Below are 12,148 nucleotides of genomic sequence, written 5' to 3' on the forward strand. Positions count from 1 at the left end.
AGACACAGAATTTGTTAGTATTTTTATGAGTAAGTGAACTTGAGTGTGTTTAACTGTATAGGTGAGTAAATTGGACTGTGATTAATTATTTGCATGACTGACTAGATGTGTCAGTACCTCAATGGATGATTGGCGGTGTGTGAGTGTCTATATAGGTGTATAAATGCACAGAGTGACTGTAAGTATGAGTGACTGTACAGGTGAGTGAGTGGACATGTATGTAGACCTAAAAGTCAATGAGTGGGTGTGTAGTTATTGGTATTGGAGTATCTATGGTTGTCAAAATGGCCGTTTGAAATTTTGAGTCGGTGTATCAAAGGTTATATTAGGGTGTGAGAAGATGCACTAATTTATCACATGGATGAAGTCATCAGTGATGTCATCAGTGATGTCATTTGAGATGTCATCAGTGATGTCATCAGTGATGTCACTGACCATGTCATGAATGATGTAATGTGACGTCATCAGCAGTGCATTGTGGGGGCGTGAGTTATAGTTAGCTGAACTAACTATAACAGGGCAATTTCTAGCGTTTTGTACGAGGGAAATCTCCAGCTAACTATAACACCCCTGAAACCTATGGTTTTTTCAGTGAATTTCTAAGGTTTTTTAAATGCCAATTCCTAACTATAACGCCCCTGAAACCTTTGGTTTTTTCAGTGAAAAAAAAAATAAAATATATATATATATATATATTATCTACTGGCGGTCGCCAGTAGATAGTTATAGTTAGGACCGTGTTTCCATAGGAAATCCGCAACATTCTATTTGGAATAACTTTGGCGCTGGTTGACGAATCCTCGCGAAAGTTTCAAAATAGGTGGGGCGCTCTGCTCCGCTCCTACCCTGAAAGTCTCGGGGGGATTCGTCAAGCGGGGGCTGAGAAAAAAGGGGGGTCCCAAAATGCGTTTTCCCCATGCAATTTTCCATAGGGACCTTTAGTCCAAGGTACAGCCCGAACGGCTGAACAGAATTACTTGAAATTTGGCAGAGAGGTAGTCCTCAGGTCAGGGATGTGCCTTTTGCAGGTCTGGTGTCAATATGTTCAGTAGTTCCTGAGAAAATCAAAAGTAAAATCATATATATATGTGGGCGGAGCCTAACCACACATCTCATCCTGAGATCTGATTGGCTGTCAGCACTTCATCCAAGAAGTGTTGGCAGCCATCTTGGGACCAATATACATGATAGCACCTCATTAAAAAGCATTGCAGTTAATAGAAGGTTTTAAGACTTTAGTTACAATATAAATCATTTGTTGATGGTACCATACTCATTTTAGGAATTGTGGTATGCTCTAAGGTGATTTCACCATGTGAAAAAGCCTTCTGCTGGGATATCATGATTGAGAGAAAAATATTTTCTCATGCTTTTCCCACAGAGGTTTGGAAGGTGATCTATAAGCTAAACTGAGAGCTTATTTTCTGTAAATTCACATTATCTTTCTCAGTCATGTGAGAATGAAGTCTGACATTCTCAGTAAAACATGTACATCCAACAAGGGCAGAGACTGTCAGTTGATTCCTTTGTGTTCTACTGCAGCTTACCAGAGTGTTCTAAAGAACAACTAGAGCGCTAACAGTCCTACTTATGATAAACGTATGGCACACCTGAAGCCATCTTGCTTGGATTAAAGTGGTAACTCTTAAAACAGTTAATTTAAAATGGAACAAAATGAGGGGGTTCATATTGCCATAGAAAGTATGATTAGTGCTGTAGAAAGAAAAATGAGGGCTCATTTTGAGTGACTTCTCAAATCCTCTTCTATTTCATTAAAAAATTCTGACATGCAGACTGAAACATGCACTTTCAATACCAGCAGCAGACTTCCCTGGTGAGCAGTAGCTTTACTACAGTGATCTAATGAGCAACTAGAGTGCTAACATTCTGAATTTATGGCAAATGTGTGACACATCTGAATGCCTTCTTGATGGAATCAAAGTAAAAAACTGAAAGTATTTCCTACTGAGGAGACTGTAGTAAATGAGGAAATTAGGAAACATCATAACAAATAAGTCTCCCAAAATGGCCACCAGAGACAAAAGAGCCCAAATGTAGCCCAAATATCACCCAGATGTAGCCCAAGTATAGCCCAATGACAGAAGTGTGCAAAACAATTATTTTTTGTGTATTTGCAGTTTTATATAGTGCAGACTTGTCAGGTATTGGAGTGCTTTACATGAGCATTGGTTACATCACACAAGATCAAATTCATTTTGGTTGTAGACATGGGGAGATTTGACCAGAATCACAGAATGTTGAGCTGAAGCAGAAACGCCAACCTGGTTCCCCAGTTGCAAAGTCTGCAGCTCTGGAAGTAACACCACATCCTCTCCCCTAGGTGCAACATTTAATCAAGTGGTCAACTGGATAAAAAAACATAAAGATTACAAATAATATAAATAAATAAATATTAAAATAATTTTGTCGCTATTTGAAAACTCAGAAAATATGTCCTCATTTTAGTTTTTTAGAGCACTAACCATAATTTTGATGCAAATAAGACCCTCTCATATATGTAATTTCTAAAAGAAATACTCTAGGTATTACAATTTTGATTACATCAAGATGACGTCAGGCGTTCCACACTTTTGTAATAAATATAGAATGTTAGCAATCTAGTTGTTCATTGGGATACTGTTGAGAGGCAGAGGCCAGGGGCACGGACTCTGAAAATTGAAGGCAGGTAGGAGAGTGCAGAGGCAGCAATTTGACCACACTGGGCAGGCAGGAAGGGCAGTGGCAGCACAACAGACTATGGAGGGCAGTGGAAAGGGGGGCAGGGGCAACAAACCAACAATACAGGACTGGCAAGAGAGGCTGTGGCAATATGATAGACCATTGTGGGCAGAAGGAAGAGGCAGTGGAAGTACAACCATACATGCCAACAGACCTGTTTCAGCCAGGAAACGTCCAATGTTTTTAAGCTCAAATGGGCTTAATTTGATCTGTCTCCTGTCTACAATCTCCTCTTTTTCAATGTAACTCAAAGGGGAAAACCAATACCCCAGTTTTTTTTCAAAATCTCCCTCTTACCAAGTTCAAAATGTTCGCAAGTATGGTACATTGGATCATGGTAGGCAGGAAGAATTGGGGTAGGGACATGGGCTCGGATAACAGAGGACAGGAGGGACATGGAGAGGTGCACCAAACTGACCCTACAGGGCAGGCATCAGGGTTTGCAGCAGCACAATCCACCACACAGCGCATGCGGGACGGGAGTGCAGCACATCAATCCATAGAAAGCAATAGGGAGGGGACAGGACCATGCACATGGACAACAGAGAACAGAGGGAAAAGAGGCAATGGTAGCTAGCTGACCATAATGGACAGACAGGAGAGAAAGCTGCAGCATAACATAAAGGGCAGGAGGGACGGATCAGGGGCATTACAATGGAACAGACAAGCCAGGAGGGAGGGAATAGGGGTCTGCACATGGAAACAGAGGGCTGGGGGCAAGGGGGCAGGGCAGGAGCAGCAAGATGACCATGGAGGTCAGGCAGGATGGGCACTAGAAACAAGACACACCATGGAGAGCAACAATGAGACTATGATGGCATACACACAGACCATGGAGGGAAGATGGGAGGGGGTCAGGGGCAGCTAGCTGACCACACAGGGAAGGTGGGAGGGGCCATGGCAGCACAGAAGACCATGCATGGCAAGCGGGAGGGTTAGTGGCAGCACAATGGCTATAATGGGCAAGAAGGAGGGTGCAGGGGCATGCACAAAGGACCATGGAGGATAGAAGGGAGGGTCAGGACCTGTGCACAGACAAGAGAGTTCAGGGGAAGGGGCCTCACAACAGACCGCGCGGGGCAGGCAGGAGGAGCAGTTGCAGCACAACAGACCAGGGAGGGCAGAAGGGTGTGGCAGTAAAATGGACCATGGAGGACAGGAGGAAGGGGATAGGGGCATAGCATGTGGACAGGCAGGGTGGAGGTGGCAGGGACAGGTTACAGTCATCTGACAATGCTAGGCAGGTGGGAGAGGAGTGGCAGCTCAACAGAACACTCAGAGTAGATAGGAGTGGCAGGTCCATGGAACATGGTGGGCAAAAAGGATGGAGCAGGGACATGCACAAAGACATCGGAGGGCAGGGGGAAGGAGAATAGGGGCAGAAAGCTAAGCACAGAGGCTAAGCAGGAGGTCAATGATGGGCCATAGAATTGGGCAATGGAGGGCAGGAGGAGTGGACTGGTACATCATGCTAAATGGAGGGCAGTGGCAGCACATCAGACCATGCATGGCAGGAGGGAGGAGGCTAGTCCATGGATTCAGACAACAGAGGATAGGGAGGAGGCGGATGGGGCAGCAAGTTAACTGTTCAGAGAAGGTGGGTATTAGGAACTTTATTGTTTTTAAAATGTGTGTCTGTGCGAACTACTTAAAATATGAACAAGTATGCAGCATAATCTCACTTTTATTCAGGAAGAAGAGGACGTTTGTGACTGTGACTCCGGGCTCACTTGGCAGAAACACCCCCTGACCCTCCACCCCTCATCGCAAAATGTAATGCCCGTGAAAAGGGTAGGTGGACGCAGTGTTATATAGAACATAGTCCTGAGAGCACGATTGAAAATGAAAACTAGATATAGTATATGGTATAAACTATGCACCAAAAAGTGTGATTTAAGATGAACCGGGGCGTGAAATATAATATGCAATACATTGTGCGCAATGACAGATTCATTGGAAAGCGCGAGATAGCACAGGCACTAGCGCGTGCTATGCGATATGCGCCTTGGAGTGTAATATGCACAGGGCAGTGTTGTGTAACCTAACTAGTCTCTAAAGTTGTAATATAAAATATGTGCTGGGGAGTGTAACGTTGCATATGCACTGTGACAAAGATATGGATCCCAGATTGTAATATGTATGGCATAGCGTTGTGCGTTATAACATAGGCATCGAGGAAGGCACGTTAGATGGGGCAATATAACCCGTGCGAAGGCAAGTGTGGCATGACATATTCACGGGGAGGTGTTACAGTGCACATGGGCTAGAGAGTGTCATAGCATACGCACTAGCTGGTGGAATACAACACAGAGGTGTGAGGCACTCGGCGGGCACTGGTGGGTGTAACACAGCATTGGGCTCAGCCAGGAGCACGATGTGACTCTCAAGTGAGGTTCATCTCCTTTCCAGAGAGTAAAATAAAAAGTATTACACATCCGGCGGTGGATGTGTGTTTTATTAACCGTGAGGGGGGTTTCTTGCATAGTTTGGTCGAATTTTTGTTGAATCCCCTTTGAATGGCTTAGTGTGCGTGTATATTAAATGTGCCCATCAATAGCTACCCATGTTTGTATAAATAAACAACAAGGGTGTCTACTTGGTGAGTACCCACCGGCGGGAGCGCCGGGATTAGGCACGGTAGGGCGTCAGACACGTCAGAGCTTCACTAGCGGTGTAAATACATTCCATGTGGATTCATTCTATGCATAGTCGCCTTTTAATGAATATCACGCAAATCGTCATGGTGATAGGTACATACGGTTTGTCCAGCATGTCCTAGGTGTTTCTATAAATATATATTTTTTTTAAATAATAAAAAACAAAGGCCGGCCCCGGGGGATGGGGTCCCCGGGGCCATAAGTGGCCTGAAGAGGGGGGCAACACAGCCCCCTCCTAAAGAAAAAAAAAAAAAGACTATGACCCGGGGGTTGGGTTCCCCGGGGCCGATTGAGGCCTTGGGAGGGCCAAATTTTTTTTTTTCAACAAAACAAATTAGGGTGCAGGCCCTGGGGGATGGGGTCCCCAGGGCCAGTAAATTAGAAAAAGAAGGAGGGCCACACAGCCCTCCTTCTTAAAAAAATTAAATAAATAAAAGACCGGCATCGCGCCGGAGGCCACGCCCCCACCCTTGCAGCACTCTGCAAACGCGCCCCCTGGCCAGTTGTAAGTTGGGGAATTAATTCCCCTTCAATACTGAGGGTCCCTGAGGGCCAACTAGCCCAACAGGTATCTCCAGTATGCACCAGGGTGTTGCGTTGCAGACAGGTGTTCTGAGGCCACGCCCCTTTTTACACCTCTATGCAACGCAGCTCTGTGGCGCTTGCTGGAGGTACCTAGTGGGCTAGTTTGACCTTAGGGACCCTTAGGATTCAAGGGGACTTAATCTCTCAACTTAGAACGGCCACAGGGCGCGTTTACACAGTGGTGAAGGGAGGGGACGGGGCCTGAGGTGACGTGTGCAAACACGCCCTGTGGCGGTTTTAAGTTGGGGAAATAATTCCCTTTCAATCCTGAGGGACCCTGGGGGCCAAGTAGCCCACCAGGTGCTTCCAGTAAGCGCCACTGCTCTGCGTTGCAGAGAGGTGGTGCAGGCTGTGCCCCTTTTTACACCTCTCTGCAATGGCGCTTACTGGACGTACCTAGTGGGCTATTTTGCCCCTAGGGATCCTCAGGGTTCAAGGGGACTTAATCTCCCAACTTAATAAACGGCCAGAGGGCGTGTTTACACTGTGGGGAAGGGAGGGGACGGGGTCTGAGGTGACATGTGCAAACACACTCTATGGTGCGTTTTAAGTTGGGGAAATACCCCTTCAAACCTGAGGGCCCCTGGGGGCTAACTAGCCCACCAGGTGCTTCCAGTAAGCGCCACTGAGCTGCGTTGCAGAGAGGTGGTCCAGGCCGTGCTACTTTTACACCTCTCTGCAATGCAGCTCTGTGGCCTTTACTGGAGGTACCTAGTGGGCTAGTTGGACCCTAGGGACCCTCAGGATTCAAATGAACTTAATCTCCCATCTAAAAACGGCCACAGGGCGTGTTTACACAGTGGTGAAGGGAGGGGACGGGGCCTGAGTTAACGTGTGCAAACAAGCCCTGTGGCGCGTTTTAAGTTGGGGAAATAATTCCCCTTCAATCCTGAGGGACCCTGGGGGCTAACTAGCCGACCAGGTGCTTCCAGTAAGCGCCACTGCGCTGCGTTGCAGAGAGGTGGTCTAGGTCGTGCCCCTTTTTACATCTCTCTGCAACGCAGCTCTGTGGCGCTTACTGGAGGTACCTAGTGGTCTAGTTGGACCCTAGGGACCCTCAGGATTCAAGGGGACTTAATCTCCCAACTTAAAATGGCCACAGGGCGTGTTTACACAGTGGGGATGTGAGGGGACGGGGCCTGAAGTGACGTGTGCAAACATGCCCTGTGGCGCGTTTTAAGAGGTAGTTTTAATCCCCTGCCCTATTATATATTAGGGGCTTACAGAGGAGGTCATGCTGATCACAGGGGGACCCCAACGCATAGTGTTCCCTAGTGTATGTAGGTGTTTTCACTGTATTCTGAGTGTCTTTTAACATAGCACTGGCTCTATGACTGGTTAGTCAGACTCAGTTACCACCAGTATCCGTCTGAAAAAGTTGAGGGTACAGGATGATTTTGCATCAAGGCTTCTTTCTGCTCTTCTGTTTGTTCTTTCTGCACGTTATCCTTCTTCCTGCACTTTTCTGCGTCTTTGAGGACTTCTGTTACTTCTTTCTGCATTTCTTTTTTTCTTTCTGTGCGTTTTTCTTCTTTCTTCACATGTCCTATCTCTGTAGGCATAGTTAGAAATTAGCATTTAAAAAACCTTTGAAATTCACTGAAAAAACCATAGGTTTCAGGCACGTTATAGTTAGGAATTAGCATTTAAAAAACCTTAGAAATTCACTGAAAAAACCATAGATTTCAGGAGCGTTATAGTTAGCTGGACTTTTCACTCGTACAAAACCATTGAAATTCCCCCGTTATAGTTAGTTCAGCTAACTATAACTCGCGCGTTCGCAATGCACTGCTGATGACGTCACATATTACATCACTCATGACATGGTTAGTGACATCACTCATGACATCACTGATGACATCTCAAATGACATCACTGATGACATCATCCTTGTGATAGAGTGGCAGACCTCCTCTCCCCCTAATATAACCTTTGATACACACATTCAAAAATAGAAACTAAAATTTTCAAAACAATGGACATGCCAATATCAGTTACAACAACCTATTCAGTAATTCTAAGATCCACATACACATCCACTCATTCACCAACAGTCCTATACAGTCACTCATACATGTATTCACTCATCATATGTACTCATACACCTATACATCCTGTTACACAATGCCACTCATCCATAGAGTTACTCACACACATAGTCACTCATGCTAATAAAGAATCAAACTTGCATATACAGTTATACACACACCACCACACTTACTTCTACAGAAACTTACACATACTTAGTCTTTTAAACAATCACTTATAGAAACACATACTTATTCATACAGGAACTCTTTCAATCTCTCACTCTCACATATACTCACTTATATACACCAATAGTCACATATACTAGTTTAAAACATATGTAGTTACTCATAAAGACACTATTGAGACAGTCATTCACTCACTAACACACCCATACACACACTCATCCACCCATACAGTCCTGCACACATGCTGTCTTCAACACATACAAAGAGTGAGTCACTCATTCATGCACCTATGCACTACGCAATACCCCCACCGAACCATGCAGACACTCAGACTGATACTCATAAAACCATCTAATAACCTATATAGACACCCATGTAGCTACTCACCAACCCATGCAGCCACTTATACACAAAGTGAGAGACTGATACAGATATTTACATATTTAAACATTACTCACTAAGCCATGTATTCACTATGATACACTTAATCAGTCAGTTACACAATCAATTTTTCAAAAACAAATCATCCATTTAGACACTTATATACCCATTTATTCTTCCAACGACCTTGAGATATACATATATGAAACATATTTAATTTTCAGAAAAACACACATTCACTGGATGATGTCATCAGTGATGTCATTTGAGATGTCATCAGTTATGTCATGAGTGATGTCACTGACCATGTCATGAGTGATGTAATATGTGACGTCATCAGCAGTGCATTGCGGGCGCGCGAGTTATAGTTAGCTGAACTAACTATAACGGGGGAATTTCAATGGTTTTGTACAAGTGAAAAGTCCAGCTAACTATAACACCCCTGAAACCTATGGTTTTTTCTGTGAATTTATATATATATATATATATATATATATATATATATATTACCTACTGGCAGTCGCCAGTGGGTAGTTATAGTTAGGACCTATTTTCCATAGGAAATCCGCAACATTCTATTTGGAATAACGTTGGCGTTGATTGCTAAATCTTCGCAAAAGTTTCCAAACCTTTGGCCAGCTCTGGTCCGCTCCGATCCTGAAAGTTTCACGGTGATTCGTCAAGCGGGGGCCGAGAAAAAAGGGGGGTCCCAAAACACGTTTTCCCCATGCATTTTCCCATAGGACCTGTTGACGCAGCTACAGCCCGAAGTGCTGAACGGAAGTACACCAAATTTGGCAAAGAGGTAGTCCTCAGTTCAGACTCGTGCCTTTTGCTTAAATGGTGTAAATCCGTTCAGTAGTTCCTGAGAAAATCAAAAGTAAAATCACATATATATCTGGGCGGAGCCTAACCACACTTCTCATCGTGAGATCTGATTGGCTGTCAGTACCTCATCCAAGAAGTGTTGGCAGCCATCTTGGGACCAATATACATGATAGCACCTCATTAAAAAGCATTGCAGTTAATAGAAGGTTTTAAGACTTTAGTTACATTATAAATCATTTGTTAATGGTATCATACTCATTTTAGGAATTGTGGTGTGTTCTAAGGTGATTTTACCATATGAAAAAGCCTTCTGCTGTGATATCATGAATCATGTTTGAGAGAAAACTATTTTCTCATGCTTTTCCCACAGAGGTTTGGAAGGTGATCTATAAGCTAAACTGAGAGCATATTTTCTGTAAATTCACATTATCTTTCTCAGTCATGTGAGAATGAAGTCTGACATTCTCAGTAAAACATGTACATCCAACAAGGGCAGAGACTGTCAGTTGATTCCTTTGTGTTCTACTGCAGCTTACCAGAGTGTTCTAAAGAACAACTAGAGCGCTAACAGTCCTACTTATGACAAACGTATGGCACACCTGAAGCCATCTTGGTTGGAATAAAGTGGTAACTCTTAAAACAGTTAATTTAAAATGGAACAAAATGAGGGGGTTCATATTGCCATAGAAAGTATGATTAGTGCTGTAGAAAGAAAAATGAGTGCTCATTTTGAGTGACTTCTCAAATCCTCTTCTATTTCATTAAAAAATTCTGACATGCAGACTGAAACATGCACTTTCAATACCAGCAGCAGACTTCCCTGGTGAGCAGTAGCTTTACTACAGTGATCTAATGAGCAACTAGAGTGCTAACATTCTGAATTTATGGCAAATGTGTGACACATCTGAATGCCTTCTTGATGGAATCAAAGTAAAAAACTGAAAGTATTTCCTACTGAGGAGACTGTAGTAAATGAGGAAATTAGGAAACATCATAACAAATAAGTCTCCCAAAATGACCACCAGAGACAAAAGAGCCCAAATGTAGCCCAAATATCACCCAGATGTAGCCCAAGTATAGCCCAATGACAGAAGTGTGCAAAACAATTATTTTTTGTGTATTTGCAGTTTTATATAGTGCAGACTTGTCAGGTATTGGAGTGCTTTACATGAGCATTGGTTACATCACACAAGATCAAATTCATTTTGGTTGTAGACATGGGGAGATTTGACCAGAATCACAGAATGTTGAGCTGAAGCAGAAACGCCAACCTGGTTCCCCAGTTGCAAAGTCTGCAGCTCTGGAAGTAACACCACATCCTCTCCCCTAGGTGCAACATTTAATCAAGTGGTCAACTGGATAAAAAAACATAAAGATTACAAATAATATAAATAAATAAATATTATAATAATTTTGTCGCTATTTGAAAACTCAGAAAATATGTCCTCATTTTAGTTTTTTAGAGCACTAACCATAATTTTGATGCAAATAAGACCCTCTCATATATGTAATTTCTAAAAGAAATACTTTAGGTATTACAATTTTGATTACATCAAGATGACGTCAGGCGTTCCACACTTTTGTAATAAATATAGAATGTTAGCAATCTAGTTGTTCATTGGGATACTGTTGAGAGGCAGAGGCCAGGGGCACGGACTCTGAAAATTGAAGGCAGGTAGGAGAGTGCAGAGGCAGCAATTTGACCACACTGGGCAGGCAGGAAGGGCAGTGGCAGCACAACAGACTATGGAGGGCAGTGGAAAGGGGGGCAGGGGCAACAAACCAACAATACAGGACTGGCAAGAGAGGCTGTGGCAATATGATAGACCATTGTGGGCAGAAGGAAGAGGCAGTGGAAGTACAACCATACATGCCAACAGACCTGTTTCAGCCAGGAAACGTCCAATGTTTTTAAGCTCAAATGGGCTTAATTTGATCTGTCTCCTGTCTACAATCTCCTCTTTTTCAATGTAACTCAAAGGGGAAAACCAATACCCCAGTTTTTTTTCAAAATCTCCCTCTTACCAAGTTCAAAATGTTCGCAAGTATGGTACATTGGATCATGGTAGGCAGGAAGAATTGGGGTAGGGACATGGGCTCGGATAACAGAGGACAGGAGGGACATGGAGAGGTGCACCAAACTGACCCTACAGGGCAGGCATCAGGGTTTGCAGCAGCACAATCCACCACACAGCGCATGCGGGACGGGAGTGCAGCACATCAATCCATAGAAAGCAATAGGGAGGGGACAGGACCATGCATATGGACAACAGAGAACAGAGGGAAAAGAGGCAATGGTAGCTAGCTGACCATAATGGACAGACAGGAGAGAAAGCTGCAGCATAACATAAAGGGCAGGAGGGACGGATCAGGGGCATTACAATGGAACAGACAAGCCAGGAGGGAGGGAATAGGGGTCTGCACATGGAAACAGAGGGCTGGGGGCAAGGGGGCAGGGCAGGAGCAGCAAGATGACCATGGAGGTCAGGCAGGATGGGCACTAGAAACAAGACACACCATGGAGAGCAACAATGAGACTATGATGGCATACACACAGACCATGGAGGGAAGATGGGAGGGGGTCAGGGGCAGCTAGCTGACCACACAGGGAAGGTGGGAGGGGCCATGGCAGCACAGAAGACCATGCATGGCAAGCGGGAGGGTTAGTGGCAGCACAATGGCTATGATGGGCAAGAAGGAGGGTGCAGGGGCATGCACAAAGGACCATGGAGGATAGAAGGG

The sequence above is a fragment of the Triturus cristatus genome, chromosome 1_1, assembly GCF_964204655.1.
Source record: "Triturus cristatus chromosome 1_1, aTriCri1.1, whole genome shotgun sequence".
Taxonomy (NCBI): Eukaryota; Metazoa; Chordata; class Amphibia; order Caudata; family Salamandridae; genus Triturus; species Triturus cristatus.